The following is a 26,910-nucleotide window of genomic DNA, read 5'->3' as shown; positions in this document are numbered from 1 at the left end:
GGTCGCATTTCTTCCTGCCCGTGGCCTTAGAGCTCATCAGGTTCATGCCCTTTCTGGTTCCAAAAGGACCTGTGTTCATAAAGACCACGTGTTAGGACAGCACCAGTGTCTAGAAATCCGGGCCAGGAGGAGGAGGGAGGGGGATTCGCTGTGCCCGCCAGTGGCCTGAGAGCCCTGCCCGCCCGCAGAGACCTGGCCCGGGGCCCCACGGGGAGGGCATGGCCCACGGTCCCCAGCGCCGGCCGGCTCTGGGTTCCAGGAGAACTGCACGATCCTTGGGGAGCTGGTGAGGCTGCAGGCCCAGAAGTCCTGCCTGCTGGGGTTCAGCACGCGTGCCGACTCCGTGCTGGAGATGAACATGGCCAAGACCAGCCAGGTGGTGGCCACTTTCCTAGGTAACCCCGCCTCCACCTGAGTCCCAGTGGGGAGGGCGTCAGGCGGACCTTAACTGGACGTGGTGCTGCCTGAGACCCCACTGTGTCAGCCCTTGGGGGTCACCTTCCCGGACCCCTCATTCTGCCTCGAGGGGCGCAGGGTGGGGGGCGGCTGGGGGGCCGCCACAGGGACGTAGCCGAGCCTCTCCCCTCCGCCTGCAGATGAGCTGGCCCAGAAGCTGAAGCCCCTCGGGGAGCAGGAGCGGCCGTGATCCTGGAGTTAAGAAGGCCGAGTGCCAGAGGCGGGGCCTGCACTCTGACGGGCCCATCAACGCCTGGGACCTGCGCTACTACATGAACCAGGGGGAGGAGACGCGCTACCACGAGGACCAGTACCTGCTCAATGAGTCCTTCCCCATGCAGGTGGTCACGCGCGGGCTGCTGGGCATCTCCCAGGAGCTGCTGGGGCTGACCTTCGACCTGGAGGAGGGCGCCAACGTGTGTCACGAAGACGTGAGGCTCTACACGGTCCGGGACGCGGCCTCGGGCAAGGTCATCCATCGGCAAGTTCTACCTGGACCTCTACCCTCGGTGCGTGCGTGCGTGCGTGCGGGAACCTGTCGGCCGTGGGCCGGAGCTCCTCTGCGGAAGCTGGGCCTGTGCTCACCCTGCGTCCCTCCCCAGGGAAGGGAAGTCCGGGCACGCGGCCTGCTTCGGCCTGCAGCCGGGCTGCCTGCAGCAGGATGGGAGCCGCCAGATCGCCATCGTGGCCATGGTGGCCAACTTCACCAAGCCCACGCCCAACCCGCCCTCCCTGTTGCAGCATGATGAGCTGGAGACCTACTTCCATGAGTTCTGGCAAGCGATGCACCAGCTCCGCTCTCAGGTGGGTGCGGGCGCGGGGCTGCGGGCAGGGGCCGGGCAGGGCCCGGGCACGCGTGGTCCTCAGGCAGGCCCTCGCCACGGGATTCTTCCGCTGATGTCACCCCGCACGTGGCGACGCCCTCGGTGTCAGCTTCCGTCATCAAAGCCCACGCACTGGGCGCGTAAACAACAGAAATGGATGTCCTCGAGACTCTGGAGGCTGGAAGCCCCAGATCAAGGAGTCAGGACTGGTTCCCTGCATGTTCAGTACATGTACTCAAGAGTTGCCTTTAAAAAAGACAAAAGAAAAGAAAGGCCCGTTGCATGCAAGTCTGGTGACAGGCGGCGATGAGAACCAGAGGGAAAGCTTTGGGACCTGAAGCGCCACGCCCTGTGAGGCCCTGGGGCTGCTGCCAGTCTCGGTGGAGGCTCAGCAAGTCCCAGTGACTTCACGGCGAGGGGCGGGGGGGCCCCAGCTCAGCGTCTGGGCCCAGGACCCACTGCTCGTTCAGTCTTCCTGCAGTCAGCCCTTCGTCCTGAGAGCGATGCTCTCACAGGCTGCACCGGAGTGTGTGGGGACAGTTTACTGAGCTGTGCAGCCATCACTATTGCCCTGTTTTGGAACATTTCCATCACCCCAAAAATGTCCCTCACGTCCTTAGTTATCACTCCCTCCCCTCCCCAGCCCCTGACAACCAGGAACCCACTCTCTGACTCTGTGGATCTACCTGTTCTGGATGTTTCCCCTCAGTAGGGTCACACCCTGTGTGTCCTTCTGTGTCTGACTTCTCTCGCTGAGCATCGTGTTCTCAGGGTCCATGCACGTGGCAGCGAGTGTCAGGGCTTCACCCCTTTGCGTGGCTGAGGGCCGGAAAAAAGACAAAAGAAAAGAAAGGCACGTTGCCTTCGAGTCTGGTGACAGCCGGTGATGAGAACCAGAGGGCAGGCTCTGGGGCCGGGGGCACCGCATCCTGTGAGGCCTTGGCGCTGCTGCCAGTCTCAGTGGCGCACGGGCAGCGCCATCCCCCAGGGGCTGCGGGACAAGCTCATCAAGTCCCCGCAGGCCAACCCAGGTGTGGCGGGGCCGAGGGAAGGGAAGGGGGCACCTGGACCGCCCGGCTGGAAAGCGCGGCCTGGACACAGTGCCATCCCCCCATCTCCTTCCTCCCGGCCCAGGAGAATGCCCGCCTCTGCCAGGAGATCCTCGGGGGCCCAGCCATGCCAGGTAGCCAAGCGCGAGCCGGGCCCACCTTAGCGGTCGGTTGGCGGCTACTGCCCAGGTCAAGAGGATCGTCTGGTGGTGTGTGAAAGGGGACCGACTGACAGGCTCTGGCCGAGGCCCGGTGACCTCTGGCCTCTTCCTGCCTCGGTTCCTTGGCTGGTCCCTCCAGCTGTGGCCCGCGGAGTCCGAGGGTGGGGTGGGCGTATCTGCACGTGCTTTCTGGAGAGCCTGGAAGAGGCAGGAGAGGGCTTCATAGCCTGGACGGAACGCGTCGACGAGGTTTGCCTGTGCGTGTAGGTGTGGACACGCGCTTCACTCCCTCGTGAGCGCTTTAACCTGCGCTCTCCCCGTGCTGGAGGGCGAGCCCTGACTCATCCCTCAGAGCCTCGGCAGCTGACCTTGTAAGAGGCTTAGGGGTGAACCCTCGTGAGCTTCAGCAGAAAGTCGGCAAAGATTGATTTGTGTCCCTCCACTGAGTTGCCTGCAAGGTCCCCGTTTTCTACAAGTGTTGGGCCAATACTCCCTCTAGTGGCAGGGGACTCAGACAGGGCTGTTGGAGGCCCCCGCTCTGGGGAAGGGGCACTGAGCGGCCAGGGGGCCGGGCAGGAGCCTCTCCGCGTGTGTCCCAGGGACCCACCTGCCTGCGACCTGCGGCCGCCTGGCAGGAAGATACAACGCCCAGTCCTATGGCTACCTGTGCAGCGAGGTGTACACCGCGGACACGTTCCACACACGCTTCAAGCAGGAGGGCGTCCTGAGTGGCCAGGTGAGAGGCCGTCCTGCCGCGCAAACCAACACGGAGGGCTTTGGCCTGGGCCTAGATGCTTGTGCTGCCCGCCTGGGCCTGCCAGGCTCTGAGGGCCCTGCCCTGGACCTCCTGCTCCCCTGCCCTTTGTTCAGTCACAGCAGAGGTGGCCACACCCACACCCTCAGTGAAGGCGGAGCTCCACCCTCCTGTAGCCCCGCCCCCTCTCGGCAGGTTGCCATGGACTACAGAAGCTGCATTCTGAGGCCAGGCGGCTCCGAGGATGCCAAGGGCATCGTGAAGCTCTTCCTGGGTTGTGACCCCACGCAGGATGCCTTCCTCCTGAGCAAAGGGCTGCAGGTTGAGGGCTGCAAGCCGCCGGCCTGCTGACGGCTCAGGGTTCTGCCCACCCAGGCGGGCCTGGTGCCTTAGCGCCCCGCCGGGGCGGGGGAGGGGCCGCGTGTCCTCCCAGCCCCTGAGTCCCTGGCGGCCGGCCTCGGCCAAAAGTCTCCACCTGGACGTGTCTGGAGAGCCTGGCGTCAAGGCTCCCCCTCGTTGCACTAATGCAATCCCTTCCTGGGGAGCTTTCCTGCTTACAAAACGGTTCTTTGAAAACGCAGCCATTCATAAAAAGACTCCACTCCTGCTCTCTGCCTGCGGTCCCTCCCACCACAGGAGCGGCATGGGGGCCGTCACACTGGGGGGAGTTCTGACCTTGGTCGGGGATCAGCCCTGCGGCCGTTGCAGGCTGCTCTCTGCTGGTGTAGCGTCTGGGTCACTGGGAGATGGCTGAGCTGTGGGGTGAGTTCAGACGGGGATGGCTCCGCCTACCCCGGCGGGGCCGGCTCTCCAGTGAGGGGGTGTCAGGTTCCTGCCGGCCTCTCGCCTGCCCGGCACTGTTTGGCATGTCGGGGGCTGTGATTGGCTGCAGCTGGTTCCGGCGGTGGGCACAGCTGCGGGAAGCCCGGCTGTGGCTGTCCCTGTCCCCGTGCCCTGTCCTCCTGCTCACGGCCGGCCGGCTGGCTCCCTCCGCTCATCGGCAGCTGCTGAAGTCTGGACCACAGCAAGGGGCCGCCTTCCTGGGTCCTAGCGATTCTTCCCAAAGCCCTTAGGGATGTGGTTTGGTGGCAGTAGGAATTCAGAGAGGGTGCTGCCCCACTGGAGCGCTAGGGTGGGTCTGGACCGTCCTGTGTGTCCTTCCCTGGCCTTTGAGCTCCTCGGGGGCCCTGCCTCCGGCCCTTCGCCCCCACAAAGGACGACATGTTCATCTTCTTTTGAACATGTCATGCCCATTTTTGCCTTGGTACTTGCCATATTGCACAACTTTAAAGTCCTATCACTGTGGTTACTTTGCTGTTCCTTTAGCTCAGAATTTTCTCCCTCCATAAGTAGTCAACTCCTACATTTCCTTTAAAGTCCAGTTTAAAACCTCAGTCTCTTAGCAAGTCTCCAAACGTATGGCCCCTACTAGTATCTTTCATCTACTTATAACACTTCCATTGCATGCAGAGTAGGTCTACAGAATATTCCACTTTAATTTTTTAATCTACATATAGTTTGTTTCTCTAATGGGGGCGGCAAGGATGTTTTAAGTTCCTTACACACATTATGTCATTTAATCCTCACAACAACCCTAGAGAAGGATATTATTTTCACAGATGGGGAACTCAAAACCCTCCCAGAAAACTTGTTTAATCAAAAGAATAAGTTACTAAAGCAAACACTGGTATGGCAATAAGAAAAACAAAAAATAACTCAAGTCTTAAATGGCTACTTAATTTTTTTTTTAATTAGTAATTAAAATTTAACAGCCTTTCAATAATCATTCTCTGAAGGGAAGCTGAGACAAGAAACTTAAAATTAATTTAGGGTCTGTTTTATCCTTGGTGTGTTTTTCTCATAAATCTGTCTATAATGTTATTCTGATTCATTTCTGTGCCACAAGTCATAGACTGAGATACAAAAGTTTAAGAGTACTATTATTACGCATTCTCAAGTACAAATTTAAAAAAAAGTTCTTAAAAAAAGGAATTCAGGGCTGAGAAAAGACCACGATAGAGGATCTTTGGGAAGGGAGAATCTTTGGAAAGGGATCCTTGGGAAAGGAGAATGACAGAGGGAGAATTATGTAATGCAAATAATATGCTAATTTCAAATTTTTCATAAATTTTACATTACGGGTTTGATGAACATGTTTTACTTAGTAGTATTATGTGCAGACTCTGTGGATTATGTTCTCATTTTTAATATCCTTGATCCATCTTTTAAAAAGTCACTTTTTGTGCCAATTACATAAAACCAGAAAATGAAGGTAGTGCTACAAAGCTTCAGAAAGCACCTCTGATAGAAGTTAATATTGCACAACTGGCTCTTATAACTCAGATAGCTGAGGTTCTGATCCACAAGTCATGATAAACAGAATCTTTGAACCCAAGGAAACGGCACTCACTCACTATACACTGGCTCTGTCTCTACCTAATATATAAATATATTTCATGTATGTATTTCACCAATCTTACCATGCAAGCCTCCATTCAAGCAGTGTGCATTTCATCTGTTGTATGCTCTTGATCTGCGCCTGCTTCCAAAAGAAATCGCACCATCTCTAGATGTCCTAAACCAAAAGTTTATGAGATTACTTAAAAATATTTTATTATTCCCCAAAAATAAAATTACAATATTTTGAAAAGTTATATTTAACTTATAGCAACACATTTATTACCATAATACTAAAGTCAGCTACAAGCCACCCTCAACTGCCCAACACAAATTATACAAGTGATCTGTGCTGTTCTACTCCTTACCCTGTTACCCTAGAAACTGCTATTACTAAAATCCTTGCTGTAGGTGAGCAAAGGTGGCCCTAAAATGCAACACCCAGAATATCACCTCTACAACCTTTTTAGGGCCCAGGCATGCCATAGTTATTTTATTTATACTATAGACTAAATTCGTTTTTGTCAACTAGTAGCCTGGGATGATAATCATCACTGAAGTTATTTCTATGAGGAAATGAGCTTTAAGGTTCAATAACTAACTCACAGACATTTTAGGAACAACCTGCTTGTAAGTTGGAAACCGTATGTATAAAAATATTCTTGAAACACCACCATTTATATTTATTCATTTATTTAGATATAAATATATATATACACATACATATATATACACACACACATATATTTATGGAGTTTCAAATAAACCATATGCTTCAGTTCAGATAAAGATTACCTTGTGAGTAGTTACAATGAACATCAATTATATTTTAAAAGGGACTTCAGATACTATGTAAGAAACAGTAGAAAAGTGACTAATTTTTTTCCAACTTCATCTGGAATGAGCTGCAGTCAATTTTCAGTCAACTGGGAATGGAGGAAGGAGTGGATGGCGGAATCATGAACAGTTAAAATTAACTCTGGTGAATAAGTGTAGCACCTGCCATGCCTTGTTTTTGCTAACAAACGATCTCTCCTTCCTCTCTGTCATTCTCCCTTCCCAAAGATCCACATCAGTGCTTAGTCTCCGCCTGAATTCTATCCCTTCCCCATCTCCTCCTTGTCAATCTGTATCCTAAGAGACCTCACCAGAAATAGAGGAAAGTAAGAGTGTCCATGGATCCTTGGAAGTAGTAGAGATGTTCTCTACCAGCTCAGTTCTATATCCAGTTTCTCTAACAAAAGCCTGCAAGCCCCAACCTCAGCATGGTGGGGCTACAAGCATAGGAGAGAGGGAACAGGAGTTATACATAGCCCCATCTCAAAGCTCATTGGCCAGCTGGGTCTCAGTAGTAAAATGGAGCTGGTTCCGGTTTCAAAAGTATTTGATGGAAAGGTGAGACAGAGCCACCCAATCAGCCTGCCCTGGAGAGGCTGCCCCAAGGCTTAATTCCTCCCCTCCCAATGAAGATCAACCTCTGCGTAACTACTAAACACAACTGGAGAAGGAAGAGACCTCAGGTGTGCTTCCTAAGTACCCTTAATCTGAATTATCTGTAACACGAGATAATCAAAAGTCCTTTAGAGCACATTTTTACATTTAACTTAAATTTTAGTCATTTATGTGGCTAAGGAGTATTTTAGCCATGTTTTTTAAGTGAAGTTATTCCAAAAGACCTAACAAAACCCTGGCCACTCTGAAGTACTGATAGAATGAAACAAAACAACAGGAGGGCCAACACAAGGGGAAAGGAATCAAAGCCCTGGGTGCAAAATTTAAGGAGACATTCACTCACAAGCTAGTGTACGTGAAGATTCAGCCATTGAGAGTGAGTGCCTCCTTCACTTTTGTACCTTGCCTTGCAAGAGCTTTTTCTTGATGCCTCTGGGTCAAAAATGTATCACTTATTTTATGATACAATCATGACACAGCTGCAGATGGTAGAAAACATTGAAGTGAATGGCTATGCAGGTATAAAATTTCATGAAATTTTTTAAAAAAGTTTCTTAGTTCATAGCAATTTATCTGTCAAAAAGGTTGATTCCGAAAAATGTCTGGCTCTGTGGCTGTCTTTTTAGAATCTAGAATCTAGATTAACTAGCTGAAGACCAAGTATCTTTCCAGACAATTATCTTGCCCCCCAAAAGAAGATATTTGACTCTATTATCAATATTTTCAGGTTGATCGACATCATTTAGAACACTATGTACCCTCTTTGTACAGCTATATATTGGTAGGTATTCTCAATTTCTACCAGCTCTTCCTTCTAACTTTATTAAACGTGTTGATGATACTCTAAAATTGTTCTTTTGAATACAAACTCCCTCCACACCACTTTTTATTTTTCTTTTCACATATCCTCCTTTCTCTTCAATTTTTTTCCTTTCTTCTTGGTATCATGAGAAATAGCTTAAGCACCTTCTTGTTAATAAATCATTCTAGCTTCTATTTCTTTCTTTCTTTCTTTACTGGCCGTATCGCGCGGCACGTGGGATCTTAGTTCCCCTACCAGGGATCTAACCCACGCCCCCTGCAGTGGAAGCGCGGAGTCTTAACCACTGGACCGCCAGGGAAGCCCCTCATTCTAGCTTTAATTGCATTTACTTTAAATTTACAGGCGAAATACTTCTGGATTCTTTTGTGTAAACCAGGCAAAATACTCTGACAAGCAAAATCATTAAAAAATACAGTGCATATTAAAATTAAATAACTGTTTCTAATAAAACAACTGGATCAATAGTCATTTTTCATTGACAATATTTATAATATTGAGTGTATATTTTAAAAGTTTAATATATAAAGTTTAATATATAAAGTTTATATATTAAACTTTTAAATTCTAAAACACTTTAAACACTTATTTATAATGTACTATTACCATATTTTATTTTTTATTTTAAGTGACTAACCATTCTATATGAAGTAACTGTCATTGCATGAGTTTAAAAACTTTGTTTAAAAATACAAGTTCTTTACTGTACCTTTGTAACAAGCTAACGTAAGGGCACTCTCTTTAAATTCATTGGAATGCGTATTAATGCCAGCCCCATTTTCTAGCAGCAATCTGGCTACTTCCACATGTCCAGCACTTCCAGCTTCCATAAGAGGAGTATGACCATTTTCATTATGGTCCTCAATACTAGCACCGGATTCCAAGAGCACCTTTACAACATCTACATAACCTCCAGCACAAGCATATGTAAGTGCTGTATTGCCTGTTTGAATGAAGAAAAACAAAGACATTAACATAAAATACCAGAATAAAACAGAGGTTTATCTAGTATCAAAGACAAAACTGAAATGAGAGACTATAATCTTAATAAATTTAGCTATTACACTTATATATATAATTCTTTTCTTCATTACATTTTATCTTACTGAAATCAACTCCCTATTCTTTCCATTTAAAAATCAGGGTCAAACACATGTGGAAAATCAGATACACTTATCACAATTGTAGAGTTATAAAAGCACTGAGCAATTCTGAAACTAACTTCCCACATGAGGAAAAAGTTACACTGATTCTAACTTTATTCAGAGAAATGTTTCCCAAGCTTTATTTTTTCTTTGGATTATAATTATTCATCACATATAGATATACCTCATACCGTTACTTTGAATCATGTACTGTTTTCACTACAACTTTACACATCAGTTAACTGGTGGCCAAAGTTAAAATAATTTCAAAAACATTCCCTCATAATGATAAAAATCTCCCATGTTACAGGGGAAAAAAAGTTAACTTCTGGGTAAAATAAGAATTCCTAAAACTTCCTCAAACCAGAACATGCAGACCTTTAAAATGATTTAAAATATTTAATAAATTTAAAAATCTTGCATGAAGGAAATGCACAAAATATATTTTCATATATTTTAGAGCTTTTACACAAATCCATCTATGCCCAAATTTGAAAGAAAAAAAAAACTGATTTAGGCTAACATTGTCTCTTGTGTAACACAATGTCTTCATAATACTTTCTTTTTCTATAGGCCGCAATTTATTAACACTAGGCAATGACAGACCTGCCTTCTGTTGCATAGCCTTCTTATTCTCCCTACCTTCCCTTCCATTTTCCCCTGATAAATAGGAAACTTGGGTTTGAGAGGTGGAGACCATCCTCTCCACTTCCAAGAGGATGGTCCTTTTAACTGGGCCAGTGTTTAATAGAAAAGAACCAAGGCCAGTTAATAGCACTCATACACAAAACAGGAGAAATTTCATTCAAAATACATTCTATGTACTTTAAGCCTAATGCACAGATATATACAAATGTGCAGCATTGATAACTGCAAAAGCATCACTAATGATCACTTTCATGTAAATTAATTACTATCAGAGGGTGTTAATATTTAAAAACTGAAAAAGAAGTATGCATAACCTGTTGAAGACTGTGCATTGACATCAGCTTTATGAGCTAGCAGCAACTTCACAATTTTGACATGTCCTCCATTAGCAGCAGCCATTAAAGGTGGAATGTCACCTTTGATCCCCCTATCTTCCACATTGGCATGCATTGCCAACAAAACCTTATGAAAGAAAAAGTTTAAAGGATATTAGAAAATGATATTTTCATCAAAATTTTTTGAACATATATTTATGTTAACACCTACCTAGTCATACTACAGAGCCAATAAGCAAAAGAGCCAATAAACAAAAAAAATGTATCTAACAAAACTATTTCTTGAAATGAGCCTGATGGTTGATTTTATTTTATTATTTCCTTAATACACAGTCCAAATTAAGACAAAACAATCAAAAAACTGTGAGCTTTATTTTGATAATACAAACCTGTGCAAGCTCATAATATCCAGCAGAACCAGCTAAACAAAGGAGGCTCTCCCCTTCCTCAGTGTGTTCATTTACACGTCGCCCTTCAATGAGTAACTTTCGCACAGCATTTACATCTCCTTCTGAACAGGCTTCTGCCAAACTGCGGCTATTGGGGGAAGAATATTGTAATATCAGGATATAAGAATATAAAAAATTGCCCGGCATAAGTGATGATTTTTTGAAATTAATCTGGACAGTAGTGCTAAAAAGAATCATTATTTCAATATGACTCATAACAAAAAGAAAATAAAATGATTCAGTTCACTGAGTTTTTAAAATCTACATATAAAAGTCACTGAATTAAAATTATCCACATTACAAAATGTTTTCAGTCATGTAACTGAAAGATAAAGTCTAAGTTACTATAAGTAGGGGAAAAATCCAAAATATTAAAATATAAAATTGTATAGAAAAATCACATGAAGGAAATACAAGTTATAATTACACTTCTGTTTGTTTAGTCACTAGAAAAATTTTATAAGATTTAATGAAATGGGTAAAACTTTTACTAATTATAAACGCCTATCTGAGTTCTTCAATCAAGTAAAGGGAAATCAGATAGGAAAGTTGTGAGCATGTAATTTTGACTAATCTATGAATAACTGAGAAGGAGATTCTTTTTTTGAAGTATTTACTTATGCCATCATGTTTTGGGGAAGTATGAAAAATATCCAGGTAAGGCAAAGGCTTAATTCAAGCAAAAGGAGAGTGCAAAAAGTGGTGGAACAACAGAAAGTTATATTTAGAGTAAAGCATTTGCCCTGTAAATCTTCCAAAAGAACTTCAACTATGGACATTTCTAAAGATTCCTTCACTTGCGGCTACAATTCATTCTTAGAAAAACACTAAATCCAAGTCTCTTCATTAATATTCTCTTTATTTCAAATATACTTCAATTCTTACAACCTCCTCTTAAAACGTGGCCCTGTCACTTCAGGTACTAAAGCCATCATCCATGGATAACCTGTTTTCTACACCCATATTATCACTACCACCCAGTTTTAAGAACATCATCCTTAGCCAAGATTATGGCGAAGTCTCCTAAGCAGTCTCCCTGCTTTTACCCTTGCTCTCCTTCAGGCTCTTTTCAGTGAAGGAGCCAGAGAGATCTTGCTTAAAAGGAAGTAGACCTGTCACTCCTCTGCTCAGAATCCTCCACTGGCCTTTAACCTTACCCACAGTAAAAGTCAGAATCCTTGTAAGACCTGTCCAGTGGTAGGATCTCAAACTCCTCCTTTTACTTCTCTGGTTTCATCACCTACTATTCTCACTTACTCTTTCCGTTTTAGCCAAATTGGCTTTCCTGTTTTTCATCAAAAATGCTAATTAAGCTGCAACTCCAAGATTTATGTATCTGCTATCCCTCTGACAAAAAAGCTTCTCCCAGGCGCAGCTCACTGCCTTATCTATTTCAGGTCTTTGCTAAAAAGCCACCTTTTAAATGAGGCTTTCCCTGACTACCCTCTTAAAAATGCAACATGATCCCTGACCCCAAACACTGCCTTAGCACTTCCCCATTCAATTTCTTCTGCCCATAATCGTTATCATTGTATGACATACTATATATTTTGTCTACCTGTTAACTGTACTGTCCCCGGCCAAAGTGAAAGTCTCAAATAGCACTTAATAAGTTTGTCTCTTAATTTCCCATTTTATAGGCAATGACAGTCTCTAGACTCAATGTTCTCTATCACCTTTAAGGAAGTTCAGGACAAATCCCTCCCACAAGACATTTCATGTATAAGAACATACTTTTTCTCCCTTTCGGGTGGTCCTCATTCTCTCTCTCCCCCTCAGGCACACATCCTCCTTTATTTTCCCATTGGAACTTTCATTCAATTTCCTTAGGTGTGTTAGCTTTAAAAGAGCCTTTCAGGAACTACTCTAGCAACGGTTGAACTTCACAACTTCTGAGCAAAGGGTATGTTAAATCTGGCACGTGGCACCACCCTTAACTAATGTAAAACCTGGCACATAACACCCACTGCGCGCCACTGTTTCTCAAGCTTTGCTGAACAAATATGACGTCACAAACATGGTCTAGTGTTTTGCTGATCACTTTTAGTAGTGTCAGTGCCAAAGAATCTATGACTCTTTCTTTTTCTATTCTATTTCCTGCTTGAACTGGCTTTAATATACTCTTCAAGGTGTCCTGCCAGTCCCAGAAGGCACATTAAAAAATATCTGGAGAATATCAATAATATCGTAGGCTAGAAAAACTGAACGTTAACTAAGGAATAGAACTGGAAGTTAACTAAAGAAGGAGAGTCAATCTATGAGAAGGATGGTAAAATAAATTAATGAAAACGGAAAACTTAGATGAATGAAGACAAACACAGAGTTAAGAGAAACAGCAAATTCACACTCTTGTTAATACTAAAAGACGTTGCATAAAAACACTATTATATAAAAGACAATTCTTGAATGCTATTTTTTATTCTCTAAACTCATATATAGAAGAGTATTCTCATTTTTTCAACTATTTAAAGGTAACTGCTAAAATACAGTTGACCCTTGAACGACACGGGGGTTAGGGGTAACCACACTCCACTCAGCTGAAAATCTGCAAATAACTTAATCAGTCTGCCCTCCAGAAATGCAGTTCCTCCAAATCTCTATATCCACGTTTCTGCATCCATGGATTCAACCAACCACAGACTGTGCAGTAATGTAGTATTCACCACTGAAAAAAACCTGTGCTGGGAGTTCCCTGGTAGTCCAGTGGTTAGGATTCGGCTTTCACTGCCGTGGCCTGGGTTTAATCCCTGGTCGGGAAACTGAGATCCACAAGCCACGTGGCGTGGACAAAAGAAAAAAAAAAAAAGAAAGAAGAAAAGAAAGAAAAAAACCCTGTGTATAAGTGAACCTGTGCAGTTCAGATCTGTGTTGTTCAAGAGTCAACTGTAAATAAAATGGCTTAATGGCTTCTTTTCAGTTAAAGGGAAAAAAAAGAAGCCTCTGAAGCAATTATACTTCAATAAAGATGTTTAAAAAAAAAAAAAAAAAAAAGAAGCCTCTGAAGGGTGAAGACAGTAACATGTATTAATGGTTCTTTTCCAGCTGCTTCCTTGGCATTGTATTTTTCATTATACTATCCATAATTGTTTTATATACAAGATGGTGTGATTGTTTCTTATTGCATAACATCATCAGAAAAACTTTAAAGGCCAAGTCAGAAAATATTTACGGAGTTCTTACTAAACGTGAAATATTATATAAAAGGAATTATAGGACAAATAAAAATAACATCCCTGGAACTCACTTACATTCAAGTTACGGAAACTAGATCTTTGACGTTTTTGAACATTCATCAAACAAATAAACAAATAAAAGCCCTGCCCTTTAAAATGGTCAGAACTATGCACATGAAGTAGAAAATGGCATGACTAATTAGAAATCATTTACTTCTTTGTCACCAAAACATTAAAAGAAAACAAAATCTAAATAAGCAAAAGGTCTTTTATAACATATTGGCTAAGAAGTCACCCTTGTAGTCAGACAGACACTGGTGTCCTGCCTCTGCTACTTGTTACCTATTCAATCTTAAGTTACTTCTTTTCAGCTGTTCATGAGTAAAATGGGAATAAAAGCAAAATCCATGCCTACGGCTTTTTGTGAGTATAAGTAAGATATCACAGGTAAAGTGGTTAGCATGGTGCCAGGCACAAAATACATGCTCAGTAAATGTTAGCTATTTTAATTATTTTTAAGAAAATGTTTTTATACTGATCACAGTGGAAACACACTTACTTGTCCGACTGCCCTGCATTTGCTGTGCTTTCAGCTCTCACACGGGTAAGTGCAGCAGCAGCTTCATCCAACGCACAACTAACAGATGATGTCAACCTCCGAAGCACTTCAGGATCTGCAAAGGCTTTACCATCAGCCGTAGATAATTTGCCTACTCCTATTCTATTATTTTCACACCAATTCGGATATACCCAAAAGGAGAAACAAAGCAAAATTCAAGTTACTTAACTCTATTTATGTTAAACTCCAAATGATACACTGGACATATATATTGCCTGGCCAGAATCTTCTGGGAAATCACTGTTCTCCAGTTTTCTAGTAGTCTTATTCCTTCCATGTGGTCCATAAGTGCTCAACTCTGTGACTCTCTGGTTCTAGAAATGGGTCGTTGGTCTATGCTGGGACAATCGGGTGTCCTCACTCAGACTTCTGCCGTACGTTTGCAAGAAGAACCTATGCTCAAAGGTTGCTAAATTGTGAGTCATGAGCTATTTGGTCACTTTTATCACCACCAAGAGAAAAAGACTACCCAAAATAAGTCAACATAGAGGAGAGGAGAGCAGAGAAATAGGAAGGAGACAGTTCTGATCAAGTTATATTTGACTCATTGACACTAGTAGTGCCAGAAGCCAGCACCATCCCTATACCTTTGGTAAATGCCCATTTTCGTTTAAGAATGTTTAGTTGGGCTACTACCACTTGTGACCAAAAACTGGCCATATAAGCCATTATAGGTTATATAAAAGATCACCTATCTATGAGTACCTATTTGCTTCAAATTACGACTACAATTTACTACATACACCCAAAATCATGTCTAAAAACACCATATCTAAAAAATATTCAGAATAGACAATTTTTTTTTAAATTTCAAAAGCAGAAATGGTTAGTTACCATGTACATGAAACACAACTTGTTGCTATTCTACATATCACTATAAAGCAAGCTGATCTCTAACCTTTATTATTCTAAACTCAGTGCTGCTTAATCCAGTCTGCCCATCAGTGGAGCCTTTCAAAAGTACAGACCGCTGAACTCTCCTATATCTAAAGATAGAATTCAGTAAGTAAAAGGAAGGCCTAGGGATCTACATACTTTAAAGGCTCTAAGGAGATTCTGATGCACAGCCAGGATTAAGAACCTTTGCTCTAACTTGAAGATAAAACATCTAATGTTATAATGGATATTACAGAACCCCACTACTCGACATGTGGTTCATGAACTACTGATAGAAGCATTACTGTCACTTGGGAGCTTGTTAGAAATGCAGAATCTGAGACCCTAAAATTTACTGATCAATAACCTGCATTTTTAAAAAAGATCCCCAAGTGATTCAAACGCAATTAAGGTTTAAGAAACACTATTAGAGGTTTTAAAACAAACTATTTAACTAAGACAAAGACCAAAAAGATCTCCCAAGTGATAATAAACATATCTGTACAGATTTCTTTTAATAGTGGAAGGACTCAATAATATCATATAAGTTTGTGTTTGAAGTTTATTTTAAGAAAACTTTATACGTGTTTGCTTTTCCTTCTGACAAATCCAAGATATGAAATATTACATCTTATGGAATAAATATGGCAAAAAGCCTTTCTGATTTTAGATATTTAGATACAACAAATGTTCAGAGCAGTCAAATTTAGTGTCTGCTACAATCAAGATGTACAAAGGATAAAAACAGTCTTAATCTGGTAAGACTGATACCTACTGCATAATTTGTGTCACTAATATTAAAAGCCAACTGTAGTCTGAACGTGCTATAGTAGTATTTATTCAATAAGATATCTGTGGTTAGTTAAGTATCCTAACATTATTGAGACCAATATCACAGATGCATTCTCACATGAGAGAATTAGCTCCAATATTTTAGCCAACTCAGATGGGCTATACAACAACTATTTGTCAGTGACAAAAAAGAACTAAACAAGAGGATACGTCCGGATCAGAAGAAAGTAATCCCTGTTTTAAAAAAAAATAACATTTAAAATAAAATATTCCATATTAAATTTTTATGAACTTCTCATATCTTCATAAGTAAAGATAACTATTTTAGTAAAAATAACTAGGAAGTAACCTAAGAAATACATTGTAACCTTTCAAATAAATAAACAGTGATTGGAAATGAATTTATCTAGCTACTCTGGATTATGGTGATCTTTTTTACTGGTCTTATTCAATTATTAGATATTAATCAGTGAAGATCAATAACAGAAAAGATACACGATGACCAAATTATTCTTTCCAAGTTATGACATTTAATCAATTGAACAGAACCATATAATTTCAGAGAAAAGGTGTATTAAATGATTATCTAGATTTCTGATTTCAAGATGATTTTAAGAAAATTATTTCCCCCCTTTTTCTTCTCAGAACTTACTCAAAGGAGAACTAAAATACAACAGGAACTCCATCTTTGATAAAACTAGAAGAAATTTGTAAATCAAAGCTAATATTCATGAAGACATAGTAAAGAGGAGAGTAACTGACTTAGCAGAACAGAATAAGCAGAAACATAGAAATCAGCGAGAAACAAAGTGATCAGCCCAATAGGACTCAGGAGTTATATACAGATTCCAGGTTCAGGGGTGAGGCTTGGGTTGGAAAACAGAGAGACTGGCTGAACACCTGTGAGGAGCAGTCAGACATTTAAGACTCCATCCCAAACTGCACAGCCAGATAATTATTCTCTAAAGAGACTAAGCCAGAAAGACCCTGGGCTAGAAGATATTGGCTATAGATGAGGAAGAGATAGTACTAAATTGAAAATGAGGATTAAGTGAACATATGCGTGATAACCAGTGAAATCCTTAGCCCCTTTTCTACTCTCAGCTCCCCAAATGCTGGCAGCCAGCATTTATAATTCACTAGACAAAAACAGGCAGATGTGTCTCTCAAGAAATTAAACAGGGGCTTCCCTGGTGGCGCAGTGGTTGAGAATCTGCCTGCCAATGCAGGGGACACGGGTTCGAGCCCTGGTCTGGGAAGATCCCACATGCTGCGGAGCTACTAGGCCTGTGAGCCACAATTACTGAGCCTGCGCGTCTGGAGCCTGTGCTCCGCAACGGGAGAGGCCGCGATGGTGACAGGCCCGCGCACCGCGATGAAGAGTGGCCCCCACTTGCCGCAACTAGAGAAAGCCCTCGCACAGAAACTAAGACCCAACACAGCAAAAATAAATAAATATAAATAAATTAAAAAAAAAAAAGAAATTAAACAGCCACAGAGAAAAGACTTAAAGATATTGACATTTGGGGGTTCTCAAAGAAATGGAGAGGCTTCTGTCCAATCACTGGTAAACTAGGAATTCTAAAATGTTCCCAAGATTACCCAGCTCTGGTGTACACACTCTATATAATCTTTGGGACTGTGAATTTGATAGATTTTATCCCCATGATTAGGTTATGCTATATGGCATAGTTGACCTGAAGATAAGAAGGCTATCTGGGTGGACCTGACCTTATCACATGACCGCAGCAAGACCAAAGAGATTTCTTTGGCTGGTTGGAGGAGAGGAAGTCAGATATTCAAAGCACAAGGATTCCACATGCCATGCTGATGTGAAGATGGGGGGAATGTGGGCGACCTCAAAGAGGTGAGAGCAGTTTCAGCTGACAGTCTGTACGAATATCAGGATCTCAGTCCCACAATTCCAAGGAATTAAATTCTGCTGCCAACAATAATAAACTTGGAAATGGATTTTCTTCTACAGCCTACAGATGAGAACTCAGCTTAGCTGACACCTTGATTGATTGTTAGCTATTATAAAGAAAACGGGAAAAAAAAGGGAATAAACACAGAAATGAGAAAAAGGAAGCAACTATTAGCATCCTATAAAAAGGAACTCTACCTCCAAAAGTAGCTCCTTTCAGCTGAAATCTACCTTCATGTAGCCTCTTTAAGCCTGGTTCTGCCTCTTCGAACCACAGAAAACAAATATCCCTCTTATATTCAACTTGAGTCTTCTCATCTTCAGGAGAAACATTCCCTGTTCCTCTTATGACATGGTTTCAAATAATTTCACAATCCTCATTTCTCTCAGGTAAACTCCTAAAGCAACATCAAATTTCAGGCAAATGTTAAATTATATCACTGCTACCCTGTACAGTTTTCCATACTCAAGGAAAGAACCTTGCATGTGCCCCTACTATGTTTTCATCTGTATTTGGTCAAGATTCCCTTAATAATCCATTCTAGAATTTTACCCAGGATAGAAATCAAACTTAACCATGAGTCCTTCAAATATTTAGATGCTGTGTTATGAGATATTTATTGAAAGGATTATCAAACAGCAATAGGTCAGTTTTATGCTATAATGAAATATCAGTTTATATGCATTGAATGTACAGAATCTAGCATTGGTTCAGGGTGCTCAAGCCATGAACAATTAATGTTCACCATATATTTATGTCCACTTTAGGAAAGTTAAGAAAATATGGTTATTTTAAATGATCATAGAGATTTAGAGTTACTGTTCCCTTATATTTAAGGCATATTACATATCATGATGCTTACTCTTGGTTATGTATATAAACTCTAACTAAAACACTTCCTATGAGGACAATATAATGATGATCCACTTTACAAAAATATAATGATGATTCACTTTACAAGGTTTTAAAAGACAATCTGTGACAAAAAAGTGGAGGGAATTATACACAGTCGATTCTTATTATTCATGGTAGTTATGTTCTGTAAAGTCACTGGGAACACTGAACTAATGAATACTGAACCACTGCTCCAAGGGGAAATACGGGGCTAGGTGCCTGCAAGTCTCTGGCCACAGCATTTGCATTAACCAGTCAATACATAAGCTTGTTTTATGTGTGTTTTTGTTTAAATACAATCTTATTTAATATATTATACTTGATTCATTAACATTGAACTCACAGCCAACAGCACTATAACTCATGCTGAAGAGGCTTATCTAATACACGTATATTCTACAAAAGGCACATCACAGCCTTCGCACATTTAGTAACACTAGATAGCACTTCAGCATTATACTTGGAGGCCATTTGAAATCACCAACAAAAGGCACAAAAATGTGGAAAATGTGGCACTAAGTAGACCATGGAAAGGACACTTGTTTACAGTATGAGAGCTGAAACAAGAAGGCAGAGAGCATCACTTCAGCAGAAAACATGCACGCAGAACAACTCAAAATTTTCACCATTCTGTGCATTTCTATGAAAGACTGAGAAAGCACTATAATTTGGGGGTATAAATACATTTTATAAAGTAGGTGAATTTGCAAAGATGGAATTCAGGACTAACGAAAACTAACTGTATAAGAAGTCTCTGTTTGGACTTCCCTGGTGGCGCAGCGGTTAAGAATCCACCTGCCAATGCAGGGGACACAGGTTCGAGCCCTGGTCCAGGAAGATCCCACATGCCACGGAGCAACTAAGCCTGTGCACCACAACTACTGAGCCTGTGCTCTAGAGTCCATGAGCCACAACTACTGAGCCCATGTGCCACAACTACTGAAGCCCGCGCGCCTAGAGCCCGTGCTCCACAACAAGAGAAGCCACCGCAATGAGGAGCCCGCACACCGCAACACAGTAGCCCTGCTCGCCGCAACTAGAGAAAGCCCACGCGGAGCAACGGAGACCCAACGCAGCCAAAATAAATAAAATTAAAAAAGAAGTCTCTGTTTATAAGGTTTACAACAACCTGTCAATTTTATTCAGGTAATGAAACTATACTTATATGAAATGTTGCATGTAATGCTCTAGAAAGTAATCCATTAACCTTTATGAATAGTCTTATACTAAATATACAACATCATACATTTATAATAACCGGAATTTTTAAGAGTTATGTAGAACTTTGGAAAATTAGGCTTATTATATATGTAGAGTTTGCAGACTTACCTGCAGCTTCTAGTAAAGCTTCCAGTCTAGCTTGTGTTTCTGGATCTACTGTCCTGAGGTCTGCACCATCAGCAGCACCTGACAAGAGGAACTTGGAAGCCGTTTCCAGCATTGGATTTTCCAAATCCTCCTGATCCAAAATGAAAGACTCCACCTAGAAAACAAATACCAAAAAAAGAAGAAAGGGAGGAATGAAAGGAGAAAAGGAAAGTTGGAAGAGCAATAAACAGAAGAAAAAGGAAGAGAAGAGAAAAATATTTTAACATCAAAATCAATGATAAATACAATGCAATCCTGAATAATTTCAATGGGATAGATAAGCCCACAGTTTAAAGGAGAAAATTACATTTGTAGAATAATTTAGGAATGTATTATTCATATCATATGTAGTCTATTTTCTTTTCTTACTGAAATCATACGTATTCTTTTCTATTCTAATTTCATGGGGGAAGGGTAGTGGATGGGAGAGGTTATGAGGTTAATACTTAGACGTGAAACCTTTGACTTTGGTAGAGGACCTAAATTAGCTGTTCTTAAATCTTTTGTTCTCAGGACACCTTTATACACCTATAAAGTACTGTGCTGCTCCCAAGGACTTCATATAAGGGTTATATTTATTAATATTTACCGTATTTGAAATCAAACTACAATATCACAAAATCAAAACATTAATATCACTACTGGTTTCATTACAAAAGTTTTTAAGTACTGGAACGCTGTCAAGCCCAGGCAAATAAAATTTCCAAAATTCTAGTTTGTGCTTGAAAGCTTAATTTTATCATTGGTGACAAATACTGTTGATTGTTTCCCTTAAAGTAATAGGCTCACTTCGATCATTTCTGAGAACATTTGCCAAATGCCCAAGTTTGACAGGCATAGTATGTCTGTCTTTTATATTTTTCCAGCAAAAAAGACATTTCATGAAAAAAAAAGTGGACTATTCACCTCACATCTCAAAAAAGCCCAAGTGCTTTTCCCTCAAACACCACCATACTTTTATATGCATAAGTGCTTTATGTGTAATTCCCATTTTGTCACACAATAACATTAAAAGGACATGTATTCCAAAGTGGAAATTTCAAAAAATTAACATTTATTGCTCTATCAAGATTATTCTTCAGGTGAAACTGGCCTTTCATTTTATTTTTTTAACTGTGAGTATATGGCAGTGATAACTACAATGATACTAGCACAATTTGGTGCCATGGCCTTAAGAGGCCAGCAGTTTTACCTACCATTGCTTTTGTATCATCAGTGCAAATATCAATCCAGTCAAAAGGCAAATAACATATTAGTATTGTGATGAAAACATTTTTGACCTCTTGAACATCCTGAAATGATTTCTGGGAACTTGAGAGGGCTGCAGACCATACACTGAGAACCACTGATACAGTAACATAGACCAGATTCAATTAAAAGAAATGTAAAGAATTAGAAATAGCAACTCTTAAGACACGGGGAAAAGTTTTGTTTTGACATCCCTTGTCATAGTGCTACTTACCGATAGGTATAAAGATATAATTCTTTACAGTTTGCTGATCAAAAGTTGATAATTATTATATAAAAATCACTAACATGATCAGGTGAAATTTATTTCACAAGTCTAAAGTACTTCTAACACTGTAATAACTAAAATAGATATAAAAGTTACTAACAACCTAGAACACAATTACCCTCATGCCTAGTATCTAGCTGTCAGAAATAAGATTTTAAAACTTCGGAAATAAAATTCTTAACCAACCTAACATCAGAAACTCTATTGTTCCATCTTTAAAAGTCACCTGTCTAGCAACCAGGCATAAATCCTATATTTAATCAATACATATTTAATATTGAATGTTAAGTTTAGGGGGAAATAATATGCTTCTTTCTAAATTTCCGTTAAGCTAATGCAGTTTAATATGAAATAACATTTCAGATTTCTAGTATTTCAAATATAAATAGACACAGAACACTCTGAAAATAATCTCCGTAAATATTTGAAAATTTTCAAATATTTTGCTATATATTAACCTTAAATATCTATATGATAGGAGGGAGTTAAGAAAAAGACAATAATTTTTTTTTTTTTTTTTTACTTAAAAAAAATTTATTCCAATCAGAAATACCAAAAGAAACACGTTAACTCTGCTTAAGATCTTCTTCGGGAAGGATTTTTTTAACCAAGTTTCCAATTCCAGTACTATCTTCATGTCAAGTTCAGGTGTCAATGTTCCACTGGCTTTGTAAAAGAAATCTGTCATTTTTCCTTCTTTAAGCTGGTGAACAATTTAAATCTTATCATTATCTTTTTCTTGAAAGTTAAAAGAATTCACCTGAAACACCATCTGGGACTGGTGTTTTGGGGGATGGTAGCTTTTTGATAACTTTCTCAATTTCTTCCATTGTTAGGTCTGTTAGGTTCTCTCTTCTGGAGTCAACTTTGATAACTGGATTTCCGCTCTCCAGGCGTCCATTTCCCCAGTCTGTGGTAAGGGGGAGGGGAGGGTGGCGGACGGGGTCGACCAGGCCCCTTCCGTCCCGGACATTCAACGGAGCCAGGGGTCCCGGAATCCCAGACCCCGAGGGGGCAGGCGCCCTTCCGCGGTCCCAACGCCGCTCTCCCGGGCCGCAGGCAAAGCCCGGCCCCTCCCCGCCCCGCTCTCGATGCGCGCCGGGAGGCACCTTCCTTCCCGGGGCGCGCCCAAATGAACGCACTGCCTCCTCAGCCGGAAAGGCTCGTTCCGGCAGTCGGACGGCGCTCCCGGCCCAGCGAAGCCCGGCAGCGGGCGACAGAGCTGGGAGGCAAGAGCTGGGCCCTGCGGCTGCAGGTCCCACCCCGGACGGCGCGCGCGGGAACGGCGGGGCGCACCGGGGGGCAGGGGGCGCACTGCGCGCGCGCGGAGGGCGGGGGGTGGTGAGTCCTCAACGGCCGCGCCAGAGGGCCGTGCAGGCGGCCTCCTCAGACCCTCCTTCGTGCTTCCGCTCACTCCACGCGGAGGCCGGGGGAGCCCCGTGCTTTCCTCTCGGCCGCTTCCTGTACTCACCCATCGCCCCGGGCGGCCGGCTCCACGCCCGGTAGCGACCCGCCTGCAGGCTGGCGAGCTCGCGAGACAATCGTTTTTTTTAAACTTTTATTTTTAAAGGCAGTAGTGAAAGCATAAGTGTTATACATTAGGAAGGGGACTTTTCAGCATGGTTTGGTCATAGACACATGTGATTCAATATTATAGAGTGGTAAAAACTACGTCCTCCTATCTTTAACCATGGTCCAGACAATGAGCCTTCTGGAGAAAAAGTTGCATCCCAATGAAATTTTCTCTTAAAATATCTACAATTTTTCAACCCAATGGGAGAAGACAAAAAAAAAAAAAAAAAAAAAGAGGAAATAATCATGGAAAAATGAACACAGGTTAAAATGAATAAGTGAAAAATTAAATAATGTTTCAGATTAAGGTTTAAGAAAACAAAAGATATCAAAGAGCAGTGCAAAGTGCCAAACCAAAAGTACAGATCAAAGGTACTAAAACTGTTTAAAGGAGACAGTGCATGCAGAAAGAATATGAAAGGATTTTGACCAAAATAACTAATTGGTATAAGAAAAAAAGAGAAGGAGTGTAGCACTGGTAGACGAGCATAACATTTCTAGATGCTAGAACACAGGGTTTACTATAGGAAAAGTCAAAGCTACAAGTTAGATCACAGAAGGTATTAAATTTCAATCAAAAGTGCTTTTCTGACACAAGGTCCCCTTATGCCACATTGTATCTTAACTAAGTTTGGTGTAAATTTACTAAGAAAAATGCATCTCAGTCTTTTCATGAGGGATACTAAGTGCAGAAGAAATATGTTTTCTTATTGATTTAAAACGTCTCCATAAAAGTTCTTTTTCTTTGGCCGCGCAGCACAACTTGTGGGATCTTAGATCTCTGACCAGGGATCCAACCCGTGCCCTCAGCAGTGAGAGCCCGGAGTCCTGACCACTGGACCGCCAGGGAATTCCCATCCATAAAAGTGTTCATATTGATTTTTAAAGCCCACTATTCTTGATATGTGAAAAACTTGATAACTTAAAAATCAGTAGATTCAAGTGACTATGAAATTCTATATATAGATTTTTAAAAAGACATTAGGATGAAAGAAAAGAATAGGAAAGGATGTCTATTATATTCTCTCCCACCCCCCAGTTTAAGATTAATGAAGAATAAACTAATTTCAAGGATACTGTTAGGATCTAAAGACCTAGGTACCATTACTGCTTCATCTGCTACCTGTGAGACCTAAGCAAGTCTCTCAGCCATCTCTAGATGCTTATTCTGCGTAATTTTTTCATGAATTTTTCACATGACTTATTATACATATTTACTGTCTTTCTAAACTCCATGGAACTAGGCACTTTGTTTGGAGCACTGATATATATACAGCAACTAGAACTATGCTCATCACATTGTCAGGACTCAAATAACTCTTGAATAAATAAAAAGATGGTTTGGGGACCCTTCCCTTTCAGATTCTAAAAGGTTGCAGTGTATTTGGAGAAGGGAGAGGTAGTTACAAAAAATAAATTTAAAGGTATATTTTATAGATATAGAAAAATCAAATATTAGGTAGCAGGTAGGGCAAAATGCTATCTTCATTGATTTATTAAACACACTTTTATTACAAACAGTCTTTGTACAAGAGATATTGCTGTTTACTACTATGAGATGTGTAAAATTAAGCCTACTACCTAGGAGCTTATTTCTTTAATGTGAGAGTAAAAGTATACAATAACAATAATATAAGGTAGAAAGTGCATAAGATGAAGAGAGGAAAAAAAAAGAGCCATAGGAGTTCTGAAGAGGAAGCAGAAGAGGACTTCCTCCTTTAACACCAATTCCTCTTTTCCCACCTGGAAAAATTCTTGTGCTACATTACAGAACAAGTAGAGAGACTGATATAAGGAGATGCAGTCTTATAAAAATACAAAAATAAGTAACCCTTTATTCAAATGTCAACTAAGTTATGGGCATATACCTCTTTAACATATCCTTAGTTGAGGAAATTCAGATGAAAGACTAAAATGCATTTTCCCATTGAAACCTAACTCATTTTTATCATATTATTTCTATAGAAAAAAATTCATTTTGAATAATGGCCAAGTTCTGGAACATTAAAAATGGTCTGAATAAGAAATTCACATAAATATTCTGAAACATTTTCCTTAAATGAAATGTATAAATAACTTTCCTGAAGAGGGGAGAGACAGAAGGAAAGGGATGGCCTTACTAAGTTTATTCATCCCTAAGGGAAATAATCTGTCAAAGTTATCAATATTCAAAGCATGACAATTTAAGTTATATCTAAGCTATTTTGGATATGCTGTTTTGACTAGCTGGATATTTTATGAAATGGTATTTGTGCATCAAATTCTTGTCTAATACAAAGAACCATCAAAATGCAAGGGTCTTAGAAATCACCAGGTTCAATTCATTGCTACAGATGAGAAAACAGAAGCACAGGATCCTTATATAAATAGCAAGTTTCTAAAGATCTAACACCAAGAGATCAGTTATCCAATTAACAAGTTCAATATTCTTTCCACCAGAAAAAGAGGCTGTTGTTTGACTCTGCTCTAGAAAAGCTGACTTTAAATTCTATATTTAAGGGATAAAGCTGTCAACACCTGAACCCAATGTTTAATTACTAAAAGTGAGACAACTAAACATTATATGCCCCTGATTTATGCAACATAAAATACACAGTACCTCCTATGAAGTACTCTTGCCTCCCTGAAATAACTTGCAGTTTATAAAAATTATTAAGGCAAATATCAGGAAAAAGTTAAATCAGGGCTCCTCAATCTTGGCACCACTGACATTTTGAGCCAGATAATTCTTTGTTGTTGGGAGCTGTCCTACATATACACTTCAAGACGTTTGTTTAGCAGCATCCCTGGCCTCTACCCACTACATGCCAGTAGCAACCCTATCACAGGTTGTGATACTAAAAATATCTCCAGACATTGCCAAATGTCCCCCTGGAGGAAAAAACAAAAAAAACCCCTGGGGGTGGGAAACTGGGAACCACTGAATTAAACAGAAGCACACAGACTAAACTAAAATCTAGAACATGTTTTAAAAGAGAGAGAGAGACAGTAAAAGGGAAGAACTGTTCTAAATTAAAGAAATTCCAGAGACATAACCATCAAAATAATATAGACCTTATTTGAAATGTTCAAGGAAAATGAAGAAATCTGAATATGAACTGTACATTAAATAGTATAAAGGAATTACTCTGGTTAGGTAAGAAAATGCCCTTATCTTTTAGAGATGCATATTGTAGTCTACAGAAATATTGTCAGGAATTTAAAACAAAGTGGTGTGGCAAATTTTTGATAATGGTGATCTGAAAAAGAGATTTATAGAGGCTTTATTTTATTAGTCTCTATACTTTTGTGCACATTAAATCCTTTTAGTTTTTAAAGATTAAAGGTGATGTTTTACTGCAGAGGTTGCTTTTGTTTAAAAAAATTATTTAACGGTAATACTATTCGATTAACAAAGTATTTTTTAACCAGTTTGCAGGGCAGAAATAGAGACACAGATGTAGAGAACAAACGTATGGACACCAAGGGGGGAAAGTGGGGGTGGGGTGGTGGTGTGATGAACTGGGAGATTGGGATTGACATGTATACACTAATATATATAAAACAGATAACTAATAAGAACCTGCTGTATAAAAAAAATAATAAAATTCAAAAAAAGGATTTTTTACTTGCTCCCCAAAATAAACTTAACACAAATGCTTAACAATAAAAAGCAAGGTCTTTTAACAATGGTCAGAGCTGAATG

At 41.1% G+C, this 26,910-nt stretch overlaps 2 pseudogenes; one reads left to right on the top strand and one right to left on the bottom strand.

The window, feature by feature from the left end:
- The first annotated feature begins 44 nt into the window (after positions 1-44).
- On the top strand, positions 45-3,595 carry LOC133099812 (thimet oligopeptidase-like; annotated as a pseudogene).
- Positions 3,596-4,916: 1,321 nt separating this feature from the next.
- LOC133099811 (ankyrin repeat domain-containing protein 17-like) lies at positions 4,917-14,886 on the bottom strand (annotated as a pseudogene).
- Between the last annotated feature and the right edge of the window lie 12,024 nt (positions 14,887-26,910).

This window comes from Eubalaena glacialis, chromosome 10 (assembly GCF_028564815.1).
Source record: "Eubalaena glacialis isolate mEubGla1 chromosome 10, mEubGla1.1.hap2.+ XY, whole genome shotgun sequence".
NCBI classification, from domain to species: Eukaryota; Metazoa; Chordata; class Mammalia; order Artiodactyla; family Balaenidae; genus Eubalaena; species Eubalaena glacialis.
This window is presented reverse-complemented; position numbering and strand designations above follow the sequence as displayed.